This window comes from Pogona vitticeps, chromosome 2, assembly GCF_051106095.1.
Source record: "Pogona vitticeps strain Pit_001003342236 chromosome 2, PviZW2.1, whole genome shotgun sequence".
Taxonomy (NCBI): Eukaryota; Metazoa; Chordata; class Lepidosauria; order Squamata; family Agamidae; genus Pogona; species Pogona vitticeps.
The window spans coordinates 259,230,457-259,250,128 of record NC_135784.1 but is presented as its reverse complement, the minus strand read 5'-3'; the positions used below and the strand labels follow the sequence as shown (position 1 = coordinate 259,250,128).

Sequence of the window (19,672 nt, the reverse complement as noted above, 5' to 3'; positions counted from 1 at the left end):
TAAGCTGTAATTGTATAATATACTTAATCTGCATATCCAGATCAGGTAAAGTGTCATACACAGTGAATAGTACAAAAATGAGGAAAAATTAACATTTTTCTGATATATGGGTTGTGCTATGAAATGGTAATAGACACGTTCATTAATACCATTAGGTATTTGTAGGAAAATTTATGAGTTTTCTAATGGTAGTTTTAAAATTTAAAGTCAGATACTTGATTCACATGCCATAGCTTAATTTAGAAATGTTAGAAAAATGTGGCTTCAGCCATCATAAAAAGCTTATGCGACCAATTATCTTGTCTCTCTTAGACATCTCTTCCAGCAAGGATGACCCAGAACCTCCAAACCTGGGTGTGGTGTGGTGAGGAAATGCTGGATCCTGTTGATCCTTGTTTCCAAGGGGTCAGGTAAAGGTAAAGGTTCTCCTTGATGTTTAGTCCAGCCATGTCTGACTCTAGGGTGCAGTGCTCATCCTTGTTTCCAAGCCATAGAGCCAGCATTCGTCTGAAGACAGTTTCCGTGGTCACGTGGCCAGCGCGACTAGACACGGAATGCCGTTACCTTCCCACCGAGGTGGTACCTATTTATCTATCTACATTTACATGCTTTCGAACTGCTAGGTTGGCAGGGACTGGAACAAGCGACGGGAGCTCACTCCATTGCATGGATTCGATCTTACGACTGCTGGTCTTCTGACTCTGCAGCATAGAGGCTTCTGTGGTTTAACCCGCAGCGCCACCACATGAGGCTAAATCCCTGGAATAAGATGGCTCTGTGCCTGAATCAGAGAGGGAAGTTGGACCACTGCACAGTCTAAGAGAACAGTGTAGGATGAGAACAAAGCATGAATCCAACTTGAAGCTCCCAGACAAGATGCTTGGCTGCAGGAAGAAATTCTGAAGATGTCCTCTTACTAGTAATAAGTGTCCTCCCCAAGAAAGTTCCTCCCAAAAACGACCTGGGACCAAATTATGCAGCTGCTTCTTTCCATGGTGATCAAATGCCTGCTCCAAGCTCAGTTGTCTGGAATTTGGATATTTGTTGGAAACAGCATCTCTTCTTCTTCCAATCTCAGCCTGCTGGGCAGCCTGCCTCCGGCTGCTGACGCCTTGTTATTTAAGACTTTTTAACCTCCTTGGCTATACAGTGGTATCTCGCTAGACAGTTACCCCGCATGACAGTTTTTTCGCTAGACATTGACTTTTTGCTATCGCTATCGCAAATTCCTATGGGGGAATTTTGCTGGACAATGTTTGGTCCCTGCTTCGCAAACCAATTTTCGCTAGGCAATGATTTTGACAGCTCCCTCCGTGCTCGCAAAATGGGTGTTTTCAGGACCTAAGCTTCGCAAGACAGCGATTTAAACAGCTGATCGCCGGTTCGCAAAGCGGCTTTCCTATGGCCAATCTTCGCTAGACAATGATGATTCTTCCCCATTGGAACGCATTAAACAGGTTTCAATGCATTCCAATGGGGAAATGCTTTTCGCTAGACAATGATTTCGCTAAACAGCGATTTCAGTGGAACGGATTATCATCGTCTAGTGAAGCACCACTGTACTTCTGGGTCTCTCTCTCTGTCTTCTAATACAGCTGGTTTAGCTTGGCCCTTGGGCTTTGCCTTTAGGTCTCTGGTAGGATACTCTTTGGTAGACCTCTGCATTACCTTTGCCCTGATTCTGGACTTTCCGGGGTGTGTTTTTTTGTGTTTCAGTCTGCCAAGGCCTTGCCCTGGGAGCCAGCTTACTTGGGAACAAGACACCAATCAAAATTCACTATCAAATGAAAACATTGTCCACAGACATACATATTTCAAAGATTCGGATTAAGTTTTGCCATCTTGCTTGCTACCTATTTTTAGGGGTGACCCAAGGACAATCCTTGGGCTGTAGTCTTCCCCTGGTCCAGGTTGCATTATTTTAGGACCACTTAAGTTATTAGAGTGATTGTGATGAATCTATCTTCAGTTATTAGAACTCTTGTATGAGCAGACTTCAGTGACATTTCAGGATGAAGTTTTTGTTGCACACACTCCTTACTTTATTTGCTGAATTTTTCAGAGGGCTGCAGTCTGAAACTGTTCCTGTTAAAGCTGTCAGTCCTTATGTGGATGCCAACTATATCTGTCATTGTCACAAATTGAAAAGACAATACTGTAATTGGAATCTAATTGAAAAAGTATATTGTTATAACTGTATTGACATAAATGGGCATAAATTTCAGCTGTGAATTACTAAGAAGCAAGAGAATTAACACACCAGTAATAAAGACAATGGCAGTGACAATCGAGCTAGCCTTTTTTTAGTACTTTGAAGAAAATGGCAAGGATAAACCACCACTGAACTTTTCTTACCTTGAAAACTCTATGATGAGACCGTCCAAAATGAAACAAGAGATAGTGCTGAAAAATGAGACTTCAAAGTCAGAAAGCACTCGATCAGCTACTGGGGAAGAGTGAAGAATGAATAGTGCCGTTTCTAATTATGCAACCAGATTCAATTTTTTTAAAAAACTTATGGTTTATAAATTTGAGATATTGATCTTCTGTATTCATGATTCAGAATACCAGGAAATGGGCAGATATTGCTGCATAATATCGTGCCCGAGTTGCCAGCAGGATAAAGGATTCAAAGCTTTACATAGCAAAGGCAGACTGAATGTTGACAACACCAAGGGCAGCTGTCCAGATGGTCTACAGGATACTCTCTTGTACCCTTTTTTCATCAACTAACCACTTCTCTCCCAAACAAAAGCAATTGTCAGGGCTGTTTTTCAACAAATTCACTAGATATCTATTGCTTCTGGCAATGCAGACACAATATCGTGCCATGATATCAGGCCATTTTCTGGCATTTTGAATCATGGATACAGAAGCATACTATGTCACATACATAAACCAGAGGTATTTTGAAGAATTGAATTTCCTTACCTTTTAACACAGATGTTTAAATATACATACACTACACACAAATTCCAACAGCAACTTCCTTCATGTAGAATTACCTGGCGCTAGAGGATCCCTGAAGATGACCACATGGTTGCTGGAGGAGGGCAGAAGCAAGACTATAGACATCTAACTATATGCTTAATGACAAGCATAGGGAAAGGAATCATGAGATGCTCAACAGAAAGTACAGGGTGTTCAAGCAATGAAAGGCAGTGTACTTGTTTTAAATCTATGTTACGTTCTTTTGCTAATGTTATTCAGTTTTAAGCCGTATGTCTCACCAGCAGAAATATAGCATTTAAGCTATATTTTCTGTCTGTCTGTCTGTCTGTCTGTCTGTCTGTCTGTCTGTCTGTCTGTCTGTCTGTCTGTCTGTCTGTCTGTCTGATAATAAAAAAGATGTTTTTATTATTGAGAACTAATTGTATCTCACTCAATTTGCTAAGTTCTCATACTTTGGGCAGGATGAATACATTATTTATGCTTCTTATATCTCCCACAGCAAGAGAACATGTGGGCTGTAGTTGTACCAAATCATCTTTTCTCAAATGCCATAAAAGTGCCTCCAAATTCCCTCAGCTCAGGAAGAAACTGTGATGTGCTTATAGAAGAAGCCACCCTCTTCACCTTGACATTTTCCTGCTAGGAAACATCTTCAATTTTTTTTTTACTCCTTTCTAGTGTTCAGATAGTGGGAAAGGTAGGAGATAAGTGCATCACTACTAGGCCAACACATACACACCATCACCTAATCTCACAGTTTGAACTTTCTCTCAAACTTTATCTACTGATCATCAAGGAAATACCTATAAGATCTCTACATATGATCCTTTAAAGTATGCTGTCCTTCCTGTATCTCAGAAAATATTATTTTCGTAGATGACATCTTCTCAAATCCCTGAGTGGCCACGGTGGCTGGGAGATTCTGGAAACAGTAATGCAAAAAGGTACTGTTCCAAGCTCTGTTCTGTATGAGAATCATATGGTCCTTTTAGTTGTTGATTTTGCTCATGGCTCAAGCTGACAGTAAACTTTATTTTTAAAATTATTTTAGTGATGTGTGTGTGCAAAAAAACCCTCAATTTATTTCTTCAATTTAATTTATTCACAGGTGCCTCTTTTGTAAACATATGTAATGCACATACCTAACACACATACATAATTCTATTTTTGTAGTGACACAGCACATATTCTCTAGTCTAATCATGCTTTTAAAGAATTTTCCACTTCCTCGGCCCCTCCATGGAGCTGAGGAAGTATTTAATTCATCAGTAGAGTGGCCTGCTTCCTAAGCCACTTCACAATATTGGTAAATTGACAGCAGGCTGCTGTGGGCCAGATAGGGGAACCTGAAGTCGATCTCCCATTGAACCCTATTTAGCCCAAACTGGCCCAGCCCTCATGTAGACAAGCCCTCATTCTTCTACTAATTTATTGGTAGGAGCCTCCAGTTGGACAGATAATGAAATCAAGGAATAATTTTTTTTCAATGTTGGTTTCTTCATTGTCAACATCAAAGTTACACAATTGTTCTGTAGACATGATTTTTGTCTTCTTTGGTAGTCTCCTCTTTAATTACCTTTTTCTTTTTAAGTTGTTGCTACTTTCTATCAGTAATATGGCATCATTTGTATATATTAGATTGTTGATGTTTCTTCCAACAAGTTTGAGTCCATTTTCATCTGAACTTAACCCAACTTTATGATGTGTTCTACATACACCTTCACTTAAAAGAAACCATTCTGTTCCTCCATATTCCATTCTAACATTAGTTTCTTGCCTAGAGTATAGATTATGATCAACTCAATCAACTCTTGAGATACATCATAAGAACCCATAGCTTTTCATGTTTCACACAAAGGTTTTGCAGTAATCAATAAAGCACAGAGAGTTTTTCTGAAAAATCTTTGGTCAGGCTTTCCATTATAACCCCAGTTGCTTGTACATGTTGTGTCACTATTGTAGCCATGCTATTTATTTGAGTTCACTGTTTCCAGATTTATGAAACTAACACTGGCCAATGTCAGACAAAAGACCAAGGAACACCTTTCAAACTAAAGGCAAAATTGTCCTCTAGAAAGGCAATAATGCCCTCTTAATGTGACTATAACGTGTCACTAATAAGAGGCTTTTATTGTGTTCCAAGAAGGGAATTTCTCCTGTAGATCACAAGATTTTCCTTGGTCTTGTCTCCAACAGTAGTCTCAGAAATCTTGGACCTTTATTAAGGCATAGCATGCCATGATGTTAGTAATTGATTATAATTTTTGTTTCTACTAGTCACTTTTAATTAAGCAAGAAAGGTAAAAGCAATGCCCAGTGCTTGTATTTTTTAGTTGTAGGTTTCATTGCCAAATACTTTAATCTGATGCAGAAAACAAGAGCAAATAAAATAATGGTTATGCACAGGGTGACAAAGCTTTATCTTGTCATAATGCCACTGTCCTTCCACACTGGGGCCACTGTACTCTGCTATATGTGGAAGAATGTGTATCTGCTACAGGATATGTCCATCTTGAAGGGCAACACTTTCTCTTCAGAGGTTTATTGTAGCTGTTCTTGGCATTATCACAGAGAGACTCACAGACATAATGGAAATCAATTGCAACAATGTTAAGCATTCTTCTAAGCCACTACTGAGTTAAAAGTAGTTTGTCATAATGTCCCACAGATTATGGATGTTGCTGAAGCAAATGTCCAAGACAGAACATTTCCTCCTTTCTCCTTCTGTTATGTGGTTTGGGAATTTCAGAATATACTCTCTGGTGTGCAAGTATATACGGAGGAATGTTTTCTTAATGCCATCTGCTACAGGGAGTTTCTTTCCCAACAATAATATCAGACAAGTTACTTGCTATTTTGTTTCATTTTTGGCCTACTTAGAAAAACTTTGAGAGCCTGAGGCAAGGCAGATGTACTTAGAAGTAAGTATTACCAAGATGACCGGAAGTTACTCTGAAAGAAGTACAGCCAAATCCTTAGAAGTAAGTTTTGCTGAACTGAATAAGATGGCCTAGCGTTAAGCATATTAGTCAAGGATATTTAATTTTGTCATTCAACCTTAAACAGGTTAGAACTCCAGGCTCATAATACGATCCAATGTAGGTTTACTCAAGTAAGTCCTACTCTGTTCAGTGGGACCTACCTTTCCTGGAAGTCTACAAGCATTCCTGGAGGGAAAAGTGTGCAGGATTGGCTCCTATCATTGGAGTTTTTTGCAACCTCACATGCTGCCTTTAGTAGGTTTGGCCGGGAGGCACTTTCCTGGGCTGCAGTGACTGTCAATCTATCCAGCACTAACCAATCCCTGCCTCTGGATTCACAGAGAGCCCTGCTTCTCTGCTCAGTGCTTTATCCCTCTCTAGAGCCTGTTGAACTCTGTTGTTGTCTGTCTGCTGTTTGGTCTATTCACAACTGTAAGTAAAGAAAAACATTTTTATCCTTTCTTCTACTAATAACTCAGAGTTAATTATTGAGACAGAAAATGCCAGTTGAAGAGAGAAAGGGGTGGACTATTCTGGGGAACTTGAAACTATTCTGCTCTGTGAATCTCTGCACTTTTGCTGCACAGTTAGAGGAATTTAATTACAATTGAAAACTCTGCAACACCAGTATGCACACTCATAGTGAGCTGGGCAAGGATGGTGAGTGTGCCTTGTAAGAGAACAACCAGCCTGTACAATCTTGGGCAAGGTACATAGTCTCAGAGTACCTAGAAAACACTGGGGAGGATTGCCATTAGAATCAGCTTGACAGCACACAATCTATTGCTCTCATGAGCCCCACCAAAACTGTAATTAAACAGGACTGCAGCCATGTTGTAGAGTCTTTTGTATATACCATTTACTAAGGGCTAGATCACACTCAGCATAGTGATTCCTGTTTCTGGTCTAGGGTAGGGTTGTAACATTTCAACACTGAGAAACTACAGACCTGTCAAAAATATACCCTTCCCAAGTCCTGTGGATCATGGTTTAGCCTGGGATGAACAGAGTTTGGAAAGTCACCTTTTTGGACTACAGATCCCAGAACCTCACAGCCAACTGCCTGGGGGATCCTGGGAGTTGCAGTCCAAAAAAGTGACATTTCTAAGATCTAGAAGCAAGTCCAGGAATCAAATACTCATCTCTCTGAAAATACATGGCAAGTGAAGAAATTATACCTGTGCCAAACTCAAAAGAAGGTGTGATGGAGAATGTTCCCTATCAAAGGCGTTACTCCTGAAATGTGTTGGCAAAGACATGCAAAGAAACGAGTATTGTAGGCCTGACAGAGGCATTGCTTGAAAATGCCGACCCCCTACTTGGTATCATTTAGGTGACAGATGGGCTTCTTGTATAACCAGCAAGAATTTGGCCTCCATATTCCCCTTCTCGTATCAAATTACTTTTGCTTATTCCCCCCCAGTTTCAAGAAGCAGCTGCTCAGTGGTTGGGGCTGAAAAGCTTACTGGGTGGAACAAGCAAGCCAACATTTCTCTGGGACACAGTCCTGGCAACTGAATGTTTAAAGTGCAAGCAAGCAAGGCCACTTCCAGTATATCCCCGAGCATTTGGTTTGACGGATGTGCACGGATTACAGTGATGTGGCCTGTAGCCATTGTACACTATCCAATGCAGGCCTTCGAATGCCGATGCCTGCTGCTTGCCTGCTGCTTAGCTCCATTTGGCTGGAGGCTGGGGTTGGTTTCACAGTGCACTTGGCATTGGCCTCCAACGACAGCATCAGTGTGTGGAAGATTGCAGGAAAGATTTGCTCATCCAAGAGCTGTAATATGCAGTACATAAACCTGATGCTTGGCACCTTCTTTGCATTTTTTGTTGCTTTGTACAAAAACACCCAGTTGTGTTTTGCTACCTCCTGACAGGTTTGTTGCAGAGAAAGTGTGGATTGGCTCTAGCTCATATGCAGGCCCAGAAAATTTATTCAGGATTCAGTTTCACAGAGTTGTCAGACATGTCACCTGAATCACAAAACACCACTGCCTGCCAAAAGTTGACAAATTCCAATTCCACTTGGAAGCTTTGTCTGAGGTTGGTTTTGCATTACACCGAAGACACTGAGCCCACTTATCAGAATGATTTAGGAGCATGCAGGAGGAGAAGCAGCCGCTGCCACCGCTGCCAAATATGTAGGAAGTGCCAAACCTTGTTTTGGGGAGTTGAGAATGCCTTCTTTGCATGCACATGATCCCTGGTTGAACCTCCAGTTAAAAGGATAATCTGTTCTGGCAGGATCCGTGTTTGACGCTGTGGTCAGACACAGCCAGGAGAAGGAGCCAATGCTTGGTCAGGTGGTACAGCGATTCTCAGCATTTTGTATCTTGTGGTTTTCTGCCATCATATCATTTTCAGCAAATGGCAACCTTATGAATTATTACCTCCAAGAGGTCATTCTGTTAATCAATCCATCTCATGTTCAATCTCCCTTTTCTGTCATCCACTTTTTCTAGCACTGTTATCTTTTGCACAAAGTCTTGTCTTCTCATGTTGGCATAATGTGAAAGACACCAGTTTCTTAAAATAACTGCCAGATGAACAAACCTTATCTGTGTCAAATTCTAGGGAATATGCATATAATATCTAAAGTACAACATTCTCAGTTGAGTCATTTTTGCTTCTAATGAGAGTTCAAGGTTAATTTGATCTAAATCCCATTTCTTTGTCTTTCTGGCAGTGCACAGTCATCTGTAAAGCTCTCCTCCAACACTATATTTTAAATGCATCATTTTCTTCTTTGCTCAGCTTTCATACCTGTACATAGTGACTGCAAATACCATAGCATGATCTTGGCCTTCATGCACAGGAACACATCCTTACCCAGGAAGAGATTTTCTAACTGTTTCATAACTGCCCTCTGTCCTCTTCTTGGCTGCAATCCTCATTTTGATTCATAATGGAATCAAAGGAACAGGAAATCTTTAACCATCTCAATTGCTTCATTAACTTTAAAATGACACAACTTTAGTCCATAATCATTATTTTTGTCTCATTGTTCAGTAGCAATTCTGGTTTTGTCCTTTCTTCCTGTGCTCCAGCAATAACTCTATCAAAGAGCTGACAGGATTTTCTCCACCTTGAAAGAATCAAAGAAAGCTCACATTTTCGAAGAGATGCTTATGGTTTATAGTTATTCAGTTATTAGATTTTTCATTTATGGTAAACTGGTAGACAAGGAAAACTGGAGATCAGGAGAAACAAGGAGTTTCTGAAGTTGTTACTACGGTAGCATGTCAAATGGTCACATAGATTGATAACTCCAGGTTACTTTCTCTCCCCCCCCCTTTTTTTTCTTTTTCTTTTTTACATCCTGGGTTATTAATGTTTCTATTGGTTCTCTTTATTTATGTCCTTGTGGACTGGATTGGGTAATTGTATTTTAACTTTTATTAGTGTAGTGCTTAGGCACTAGATGGGTGGGATATAAATGTAACAAGCAAATCAATCAATCAATCAATCAATCAATCAATCAATCAATCAATCAATCAATCAATCAATCATTGTGTGTAGAATTGGAAGGAAATGGCATAAGACAATTGTAGAGTGTTTAGAAGGACATAGGAATTGAAGAATAGTAGAAGCTGTTATGAGAACATAGCATCCCAACCAAGACTACTTCTGTGCCCCTCCAGTGGTATATACAGCACTATACAAGAACCATTAAGCTAAAGCAATGGGCTGAGTCAGGGTAATATAGATAGAATAGTACAATAACAGTTCTAAAAGATTTTTGAATTAGAGTAATAAAGGGGGACCGGTGGCCCTCCAAATGTTATTGGATTATATTGCAATTGACTAACCATGCTGGATGGGGCTGATGGGAGTTCAACTCCAAAAAACACACAACACAAACACCACACACCCAAGACAGTGCCCACCGATTATTTCAGTAATGTTCACTGTTACTATGCAAGGTAGGTCACTATAAATCTCCATCACCAACAGAGACTAGATCTTGCGTAAGGCAATCCAGTGATTTAACAGCCGAACTGAGATGTAGACTGAAGACGTCTGGTTCATTGCTTATGCTCTTAACCTGTGTCCTGTATCGGTTCATTATTCCTCGCCCAGAGCCAGGAATGATAATTGAACGGTGTGCAAGGCTTTCTCTGCAAATTGAGGGAAACATGCTGCATACTGCAGAGATTAAAGGAGACCTACAAGCTACAGGGCAGGTAATTTTAACAGGCCACAGAGCCATTTTTCTGATCCTGGTGGCCTCTGCAGGCCCCCTCAGACCATGAACGTGCAAAACGAAAGAAAAGAGAAGAAATTAGGAGGCTTCCAGGAAGAAGGGGGGGGGCACAGAAACAGTTCCATGGCTGCACTTCTCCCAAAGGAAAGGAAAGTTGCAGTAAAAGGAAGAGTGGAAAGAGAGATATGGGGAGCTGAGTAAGATGAAATGGGAATGAAAGCTCTGTGAACAGTCTCATAGGTTTGTTCTTGTTTGTTCTTTCTTGTCTGAGCACAGCAGATGCTAGGTCATAGACAGGTGTATGTTATACATAAAGTGATACTGGAACTGTTTAAATGTGAAAGAGCTCTTTGATTCTGACCCAAATCATTGCTGAAAGGGACGTCAAAAGCTGTGAAGATCAAATCGTTTAGGTCTGTCTTGCAACAACTGTAATTTGTTGATACAAATTTGTTTGGTGAATTTCTTGGGTGATGTTGAACCAGTCCCACCACTGTGATTTCTGTGCCCCCTTTCTCCATTTTTTGATGTTTCCCTTACAATTGCATCAAACTAGTTTAACAAATTAGCACGTATCAACAGCACTTATTCTACCAAGCTTGACAAGAGAACATGTTTTAAGTGTGCATACCATCTGTTTCTACTGCTTTCCCGTCTTAATGTTGTCATTCCACTGTTCCTTCATACTCTGTTTCCATGCATGACTGGCTGCACATTGTACATTAACTGACAACAATATGAGCAGATGCTTCAGCTTCACTTGCACGTATAAAATTCCAGCAGATCTTATTCACTTATTTCAAAATAGAGAATTTTGTTGAACTATCATTATAGGATTACAGATAGCTTAAACAGTCATGTTTTGACTTAAAAGCTCTTGTGTCATCTGGCATGAACGTTGCTAAAAAATTAAGGGATTCTTTCGCACTGATCATAACACAGAGATAAAAACAACTCTGTGAGCAATGTAATAACAATAGCTGTGAGGAAAAAATGTGTCAAAAAAGTAATCTGAATTGGACTGTTATCACAACTCCTCTAAGCAAAGGTGTTGAATGTGCAACTATTTAAGAAGGGAAAAGAGAGAGGAAAAACAGCATATAATAATCAGATAAAAGACACAAATTAATGTCCAAGGGCAGGGGTGGACAATTAATTTCTATAGGGGGAGCCACATGAAAAATCTGAACTGTGTTCGGGGGCCGAACCAACTTTACTTAAAAATAAAATGAAACAGTGATATTATGATTGCTTTTATTTTAAACTTGTTAATCTTCACAAATACTAAAAAGTTTTTTGTGAGATATCTTAAAGATAAGCAACTGATCAACTATAGACAAAAAGCTATAAATGGTTTTGATGTTCAAAACTGTCCACGGGCCGGACAGGAGCAACTCATGGGCTGTATGTGGCCCTCAGGCTGCACTTTGCCCAGGTCTGTCCTGGGGGAAAGATGGAAAATACGTGACTCTCCAGATGTTCTTGGATTCCAGTTCTCATCAGTCCCAACCAGTACAGCCAGTAGTCAGGGATGATGGCAATGCTAGTCCAGCATAATCTTGGAGGAGACAATTTGCTTGTCCTTGTCCTAGAAAATCATTCATACATGCAATGGATACCAATCCAGTCATGCTTAGATAAGCCCTATTGAAATCAATGGGACTTAAGTTAGTAATTGATTTTCATGGTGGATATATCACTAAGGCTGGATCCAACCAAATAAGATTTGAAGTGGAATAGGAAAATCTGGGCATGTGGTTTTCCTTTCAAGCTATAAACTGGAAAGTTCAGAGTATCTCTGGCCAGAATCCAGCTGGAGAGTTATGCCACTGTATATTGCAATTTGCTTTGAAATTGGCACAGATGAATTTTAAGTATTTTCCAATGTATTAGCAAACTAACTAGCAGCAAATTGCTACTGCGATTATGCCACTGCATTTACACTGGCATAATTCTCCAGTTGGATTCTAGCCATACACAATATAAAGTCAACATGAAACAGTCCATCCTTTTTTCCCTTCCTATACGGACTCCTCCCCACCTAAATTAAATTGTATGGCAACATAAATTGCAGCCACAAAAGAGACTGCAAATCAAGCCAATGCAATGTAGTTGCACCCTTAGCTTCTGCTTATATCCTTCATCACTCACCAACTCAGGCAATTGGAGCATAAGACATACAAGCAAGAACTTGCTAACCTGCTAGAATTGGCACTTACAGTGATGTAACTAACCACTAAGATTCTGGCCAGAACATTTTTAATGGAAAAGTAGTGTATACCTCCAAATATTATTACTGTTGCTATCAGACTTTGGAAACATTGTCGTTTCGGACGTTTTTGGACTAAGCTCCCAGAATCTCCCGGCCAGGTGCATAAAGGCTGTTCCCATGCAGGCTGGAGGATCCTGGGAGTTGCAGTCCAAAATGTAAAGTTTGCTGATAATGGCTGCAATTATATTAGTACTACCAATTATCTGAATAAATAAGATGGCAGGAGGAAATGGTGAGTTGCATTTAATGAAGAGAAATCAAACAAAAGCTACCAGAGTCAATGGCATTCCAGTAATTAATGCCCAGTATATATTCAGGTTACAGAGAGCTGCCCTCCTCAAATGTTACTGAATTGGTTAAATTAATGCTTCTGTCCTCTTGCTCTCAACAGACAAGCTTGCATAATCAGTACAGGCTTAAGGTTTGGGTTTCCTGACATGGAGAAAAATCAAATAACTAACATATCCTGACACTATCATAACGTTAGAGAGCTGTTCCTGCTTTGCTCAGAAAACTTATCCAGTGAGTTGCATATATGCCCGAATGGACCTTATCTAGATTGCTGAACCATCAGCATTTGATTACAGACTAAGGCTAAGGCAGGATGATGGATGGACTCCTACCCATTATATACCTAACTGTGTTTCTCAAGATTTATGGTAAACACACCTACTTAGCATAATAGTTGTGTACCTTAAATGTGTGCCTATTTATCTTTGTCACATCCCTCCAAGACGGGTATGTGCTGCTGCTGCATTTTATCAATAATGGGGCTAAATCACAGAAACCCTTGGGACAAGGAAAGTTTTAAATATCTTGTGTAAGACTTGTGCAATTCAAGGAGGTTATACCGGTCATCAGAGATGACAGCAGTCACAAGGTAATTTTAGCTAGATACACATGCTTACTCTTAGACAAGCGCCATTGGTTTTAAATATGGGGCAATATGTGCAGTAGCTTCACTGTCATTATTATTACAGTGCCAAAAGGCTGTCACTTCCAAAGCTTGGAAGATGTTCCTTTTCTAAAACTGTCAGAAACCTCTAACCAGTATGGCTGGCAGCCATGTTGGCTTGAGGACTCTGGGAGATGTCCAAAAAAAAGACACGTCCAAGCTCTGGTCACTTCAGTGATCGTTTATTTGCACATTGCTATGTTTATCTCAGTTTCCTGAGCAGTGTCAAGTTCAAGGGGTGAAGCATTTTAAAAGGAAAATCACAGCAAGCTTATTTCTATTTTGGAGTCCTTGAGTGTAATAGAAATATACAGGCTGAGCAAAGATGAAGCACCCCAACAGAAAGCCAAATCCTCCTAGACCTACCCAAACTTATCCCTTTTCATTTTTGTACCTTAATGGGCTTCATAATGAGACTTGTGTTGTCCCACTGCCTGCATCATTCATCTATGTTTAAGCGGGTCTAGATGATTATCTTCTTTCAGTCATAATTCTCACATTTTTTTCCTTTAAAAAAGCTTGATAAAGGAAAATACAGCAGCAAAAATGATCAAGAAATGGCAACATTTCCCCTAAAAGAAAAAGTTACAAAACTGAGGGTTGTAAAGGAAGACATGAAAGCACTGTGTAAAATTACAGCGTGTTGTGTGGAAAAACCAGATGGGGAGCTTCCTGTTTCATAAAACTAGGACGTGGGGTCATCCTCTGAAGCTGAACTGTGGCAGATTCAAAACAGATGAAAGGAACCATTTCTTCATATTTAAACCATAGAATTCACTGTCACAGGATGTAGGAGTGGCTGCTAATAGGGGAAACTTTAAAGGAGGTCTGAATAAATCCATGGAGGATAAGGCCATCCATGGCTTCTGGTTAGGATGGCCAAATATCATCTCCTTTGTCAGATGTGGTATGTCTCTGTATATCAATTGCTGGAGAATATGAGAAAGAAGGTAAAGTTGCAATCATGTTCTTCTGTGAGGCTCCTCATACATAACTGGTTGGCTATGTGAAAACTGAACATTGAATAAAATAAGCCTTTGATCTAATTTGGTTTGGCTCCTCTTATCTTCCTATATTAGCTGCACAACATTTTTGACATGTAATATTAGGAGACTGCATCCGAGAAATGAGAAGATTGAGATTAGGAAGGACAGCGATAAAGAAACTAGAAAAGATCCTCAAATGCAAGGATGTACGCTGGAGACAAAGACCAAGATCATTCATGCTATGGCATTCCTACCATGTACGGATGTGAAAGCTGGACAGCGAGGAAAGCTAAGAGGAAAAGCCAAGTACAGTAATTTGGAAATCGGAAATTGGTGTTGGGAGCATGATATCTCAAAGACTGCAAGAAAGACAGCAAAGTGAGGGCTAGATCAAACAAAGCCTGAACATTCTCTAAAAACTAAAATGACTAGGCTGAGCCTTTTGTATTTTGGACAAGAGGAAAGCCAATATGGCTTTGAGTTTGCAAGATCAGAACAATGGCATAACCTTTTTGGAAGGCACGAATTCATAGTGTTGCCAAGAACCGTAAGTGACTTAACTGCATAGTAGGAGTATTCTTACTGGAAGCACCTCAGTTTCTTTCACCTTCTAATTGTAGTATTTACTGATCTTTTTATACAGACACAGATTGTCCTTCTACCCATCAGATTCACAGACATGGGCAGACATACTGCTGTATCTGGATCTACTAGAACAGGGAAGGTGTGACCAAGGGGAACACACAGTTTAGTTCCAAGATTCAGCTCCTGGACTCCCAACTCATACAAATACTGAAAAAGAATATAAACAAACAAAATGGAGTCCTGAGATACAGCAAAGAGAAGGTTCTGTAGGGTTTACAGGAAATCACCCACTGTTATCTTCTGGAACGTTTTCAGCAGGTACATTTCGGACCACCCAGAAACAATTTCTTAAACACTTGTCGAATCTTATACCAGGTGGTGGTCATCAGGAAGGGAGATGATCTGAAAAATTCATAGCCGGTGGCATTTCTTGTTGGTTTTGTAGAATTGAGTGTTTTCTATGGCTGTTCATGAGGTAAGTATCCTAGTTAGATATGCCTAAAGACAACAGGCTTGAAGTCTTACCACGATCTAATAAGGAGTTATGAAAAATGTAAGGAGAAACAGCCGTTGAATCAACATGAAGAGTTAGGTTATTGAGCAGGGGCCTGACAACAACAGTTTTTCGTCAGTTTTTTTGCATAAGAATAATTGCTGCTTGAAGGAACATAATAAATAGGTTAATGCCAAATGTAATTGTATAACATTTATTAAATGGTGGAGTTTTAAAAATTAAATTATGCTAATATGAGGAACACTGAACAATACCCTTTTAGAAAATGATTTCTTATAATCATTTAGTTCATTGCATTCAGTGGATGTTTTGCTTGAATGAACTCCCAACTCATTCTATTTTAGTTTTTCAAATATTGGCTAGTTGCCACTGCACCATTTTTAGTAGGCTTGCCAGCATTTTCTACTATATTAGAGTTTCTGTAATGGTGACAGTATTTGGAGAGAAATATCTTTAACAGAATGTGCTAGAGGATATACAGTATAAATTACTAATTATGGAAAATGCTAAAATCTGAATGCACTTGTATGAGACACAGTGTGTAAATATTCACACTCTTTCATGCCCAAACTCAGACCTGTTTTCTCAGTTAGCAAATTTATGAAATGATTTTTAAGACTTAAAATCTTCAACATTATGGCACACAGAAAGAACTTGTGATTTAAAAAAAGAGTTTGCAGTCTCATTTACATCCTAAGTTGGGGAATTTTGGCTTCTGTGGAGATATTTTTAGACATATTTATTTGAGTCTTTTTGAAAACTGGACTACTGCTTTCTTTCTTTCTCAAATGTTTTGAATTAACACTAGTATGTTCTCTACATTAATTTATTTTTATAGAACCAAAACTAAGGTTACTCCTACCTGCATTAGAACTATTGAAATGATGAGTTAACTATGAATAAAAACAGGGTTCAGAATCACCTGAAGTTCCTGATGTTGTATATAAGAAAATTCTTATAACTATATAGATGATTTAAACGTATTGAGTAAAATGTTATATGAAGGTATCATTGTTGCAACCAGTGTATTGTCACCCTTTTATTGGTTTCAACAATCCCTGGAGAAGATCACAGAACAGCTTGCCCAAAAGGTGTTGATCTTTTTTTAAAAAGTGATTTAAAACATTCTTCCCCTGCATCCTGAGGCAAGGGGTCTGTTCTTCTGATTGGGTCACCATGCCCCCTGCGTTTTACTTCAGAAGTGCAAAACCAAGAAGTGCATGCTATTCTTCCCAGGGCTTCCTGTTGACATATAAAAAGGTCTGTGGAGCAGGATTTTCCATTATGGATCACTGAAATGGAAAGACATGTACCTGTGTCTATGTTTATGTGTGCATGCATCCACCAACTGGCCCTGTGTGACTGAAAAAGCAGCTGGAGCTGTTATATGCCTCAGGATGTGGGGCATGCTTATATAAATGGAAAATTCAGGTGTTCCAATGGAGCATTCTTATAAATATGCAGTTCCATACAACTGCGCAGTAGGATGGATAATAAACAAAAATAGTTCTGAAGGAACTTCTTTTAAGAAGGGCTGTTCTCTTTGTGAGTCTACCTATCCACATTTCCTCTGCTGGATTTTAAACGGGGCTATGTTCACATTGGTTCTTCAAGCAGAGAGAAGTACCAAGGGCTATGACTTACTTCGGTTTAACTGGAAGTTGAGTCATGGGTACTGGGCTTCTTTCTTATTACCATATTTTTCCATGTATATGACCCGCCAATGTATAAGATGATGCCCAATTTTGACCCTTGCTGGAGATAGAGGAGCGGTCAATGGGCAGCCCCAAGAGGTGGCTGGGCATGGCTGCTCCTTCGCCTTTGCCTCTACCTCTCCCGGCTGCCCATTGACTGCTGCTGCACCTCCAGATCGCTTCCTCCAGTGCCACTCACGGGCTCCCTTCAGGCAGGGGACAAGGCGGCGACATGAGCTGCAGGTGAGCCCCAGCAGTGGCACTGGAGAAGGCGATTGTACAGTGATGGAAGCAGGAGGAGGAGGAGGAGGAGGAGGCGGAAGAGCAGTTAGTAGGAGACCCCTGATATCTGTCCCCAGAAAAATCAGGACCACACAAACCAGGAAGACCACTGTTAACAGCTGTCAATGGGCGGAGAAGGACTACAGAGGTACGATTTTCACTCCCTCCCTTGTCCTTTGTCCATCTAATGTGCCTATTCAGACCAGGGGGAAGTGAAACCAACATGGAGGATCTATCAGGGGTCTCCTACCAACTCTCCTCAGATGGAAGAAGCTACTTCACGAGTAGCAAAACATTTCAACCTAATAAGAAAGAAGTCCAGTTGCCATGACTCACCTTCCAGATAACCTCACCTGGATGACTGACAATCTTTAGAGATATACCTGGGTTTAATTTTCTTGGGAAGAAGGTCACTGGAGGCACATTACAGTTCTGTAGCATTTGTGTTTATTTACAGACATGCATGCAGGCTGAGCATAAGGAGAGGAACATCTTAAATGACTCATTGGCCACATCAGACAAAGTCCTGTGTTTTCACAAGAGATCTCTGGAGAGGTGTGTGTATATTATGTGCCATCAAGTTTCATCCGAGGGTCTCCCTAACAGGTTTGGAAGATACTTCGGGTGTGAATTTACCATTGTTGGCCCCCAGCAAGTTTCCATGACTAAGCGGAGATTCAAACCCATGAGTCTGAATCCATGTCCATGGGTCTCCCAGGGAAAGGCCACTTCCTCAATAGTTGATAGCGTACACTGTTAACAGCAATATCTGTTACTTTCTCTTTCTCCAATTCAAACTGCAGTCTTGTTAGCAGTCCTGTCCGTGAGAAAAATAACAAATCTCTGTTAGGGCAATACTTTATAAAACCAAAACAGAGGTCACCAAACAGTCTTTGAGTGTTTATGTTCTGGAGAGTTCAAAAGCCTGGACATAATTTTGTGATCTCCGACTTGACCTAATGAAGGTATTGCCTTAGTATGGATTTTGAAAGGGCAGTTTTTCCTTTGTCTCATTCACAGTCATCTAGAGCAGGGGTCATCAACCCCCGGTCCGCGGCCCGGTGCCGGTCCGTGGGCTAGCCAGAACTGGGCCGCGGGCATGGATCTCCACCCCCCCACTCGCCCACCCAGGGGGCGTGTCGCGCTTGCAGAAGGGCGAATTGAGATCTGGTGGAGGCAGCGGCGGTCACTAGCCTTGATTCCTCACCTTCCCTGCAACCAGCGATGGCTCAACCTCTGCGCCTACCAGCAGGTGGGGTGGCCTGAGTGTGCCTGGCAGCAGTCGCTGTTCCCTGCCATACTGCCTGGCCCCCAGCCGCAAGGAGCTGAGCTGCCGTCAGTTGCAGGGAAGGCAAGGAGTTCAGGCACACTTGCCTAAGAACAAGTGTTGTTCAAGAAAGACCTGTCTTCTGCAGAAACATACATGGAACAGGGCTGCAAGGGAAGGGTTGAAATATCTGCCTGCCACAGTAATGGACTGTGCCTGGCAGGGGTTGTGGTTCTTCTGGATTCCAGGTCTCAAGGATGACAAGGTTCATGGGGAAGCATTTGCATCTTGTTTTCCTAGAACCTGGTCTTTACTGAAGGAAAAAGGTGTTCTCCTTTCCTTCCCAGTTGCTCCCAGATAGCCTTTTCATACATGCCAGATGAGGCTTGTCAGAGTGCTCTGGGGGCTGCCAGGGGAAGTGAGCTGTCTCCTTTCCTTGAGTCTTGTGTGATTACTTTTTTTGCTGCCATTTCTGCAAGGGAGGAGGAGGGAAAGAAAGAGCTCAGTCAAAGAGAGCAACAAAGGAGATAGAGCCAGGAATGGAGAAATGGTTTGTTCTCCTTGCCCCATCTCTTTGCCACAGTAGAGTCAGTGTGACTGAAGGACATGACACCTTTTCTGGTAAGCCCCCGCAGACACTTCTGTGATGGGCTGGCCACCCACCCAGCCAGAAGCCAGGAGGAGAAAGCAGGCCTTGACATCCCACTGCCGCTCCAGGGCTGCCACCTCGGCGGAGTACTCAGCAAAAAGGGTTCGGAAGCCCTTGTCCTGGAAGGCCTGGCTCAGGTGCACTGCCTGTCAGCTCGAGGTCCTCCAGGATCGTGCGGGCTACCATGTCAAAGGTGCCTCCCCTCCACTCAAGGCTGGGTTCGCCCAAGAGGTAGGCGTGTCATGCACGTGCACGAGGGGCGTGTCATGCTTGCACACAATCTTGACACGCCCCTCTGCAAGCACAACATGCCCACCTCCAAGCA

At 41.2% G+C, this 19,672-nt stretch overlaps 1 long non-coding RNA gene across 1 annotated transcript in view; it reads right to left on the bottom strand.

Moving 5' to 3' along the window:
• Window positions 1-551: 551 nt before the first annotated feature.
• The window catches only part of LOC140704917 (uncharacterized), a 44,648-nt gene continuing 25,527 nt past the window's right edge, over window positions 552-19,672 (bottom strand). Inside the window, exon 2 of the long non-coding RNA XR_013542155.1 lies at window positions 552-18,248. This is a non-coding gene — a long non-coding RNA (uncharacterized LOC140704917). The remainder of the gene's footprint in view (window positions 18,249-19,672) is intronic.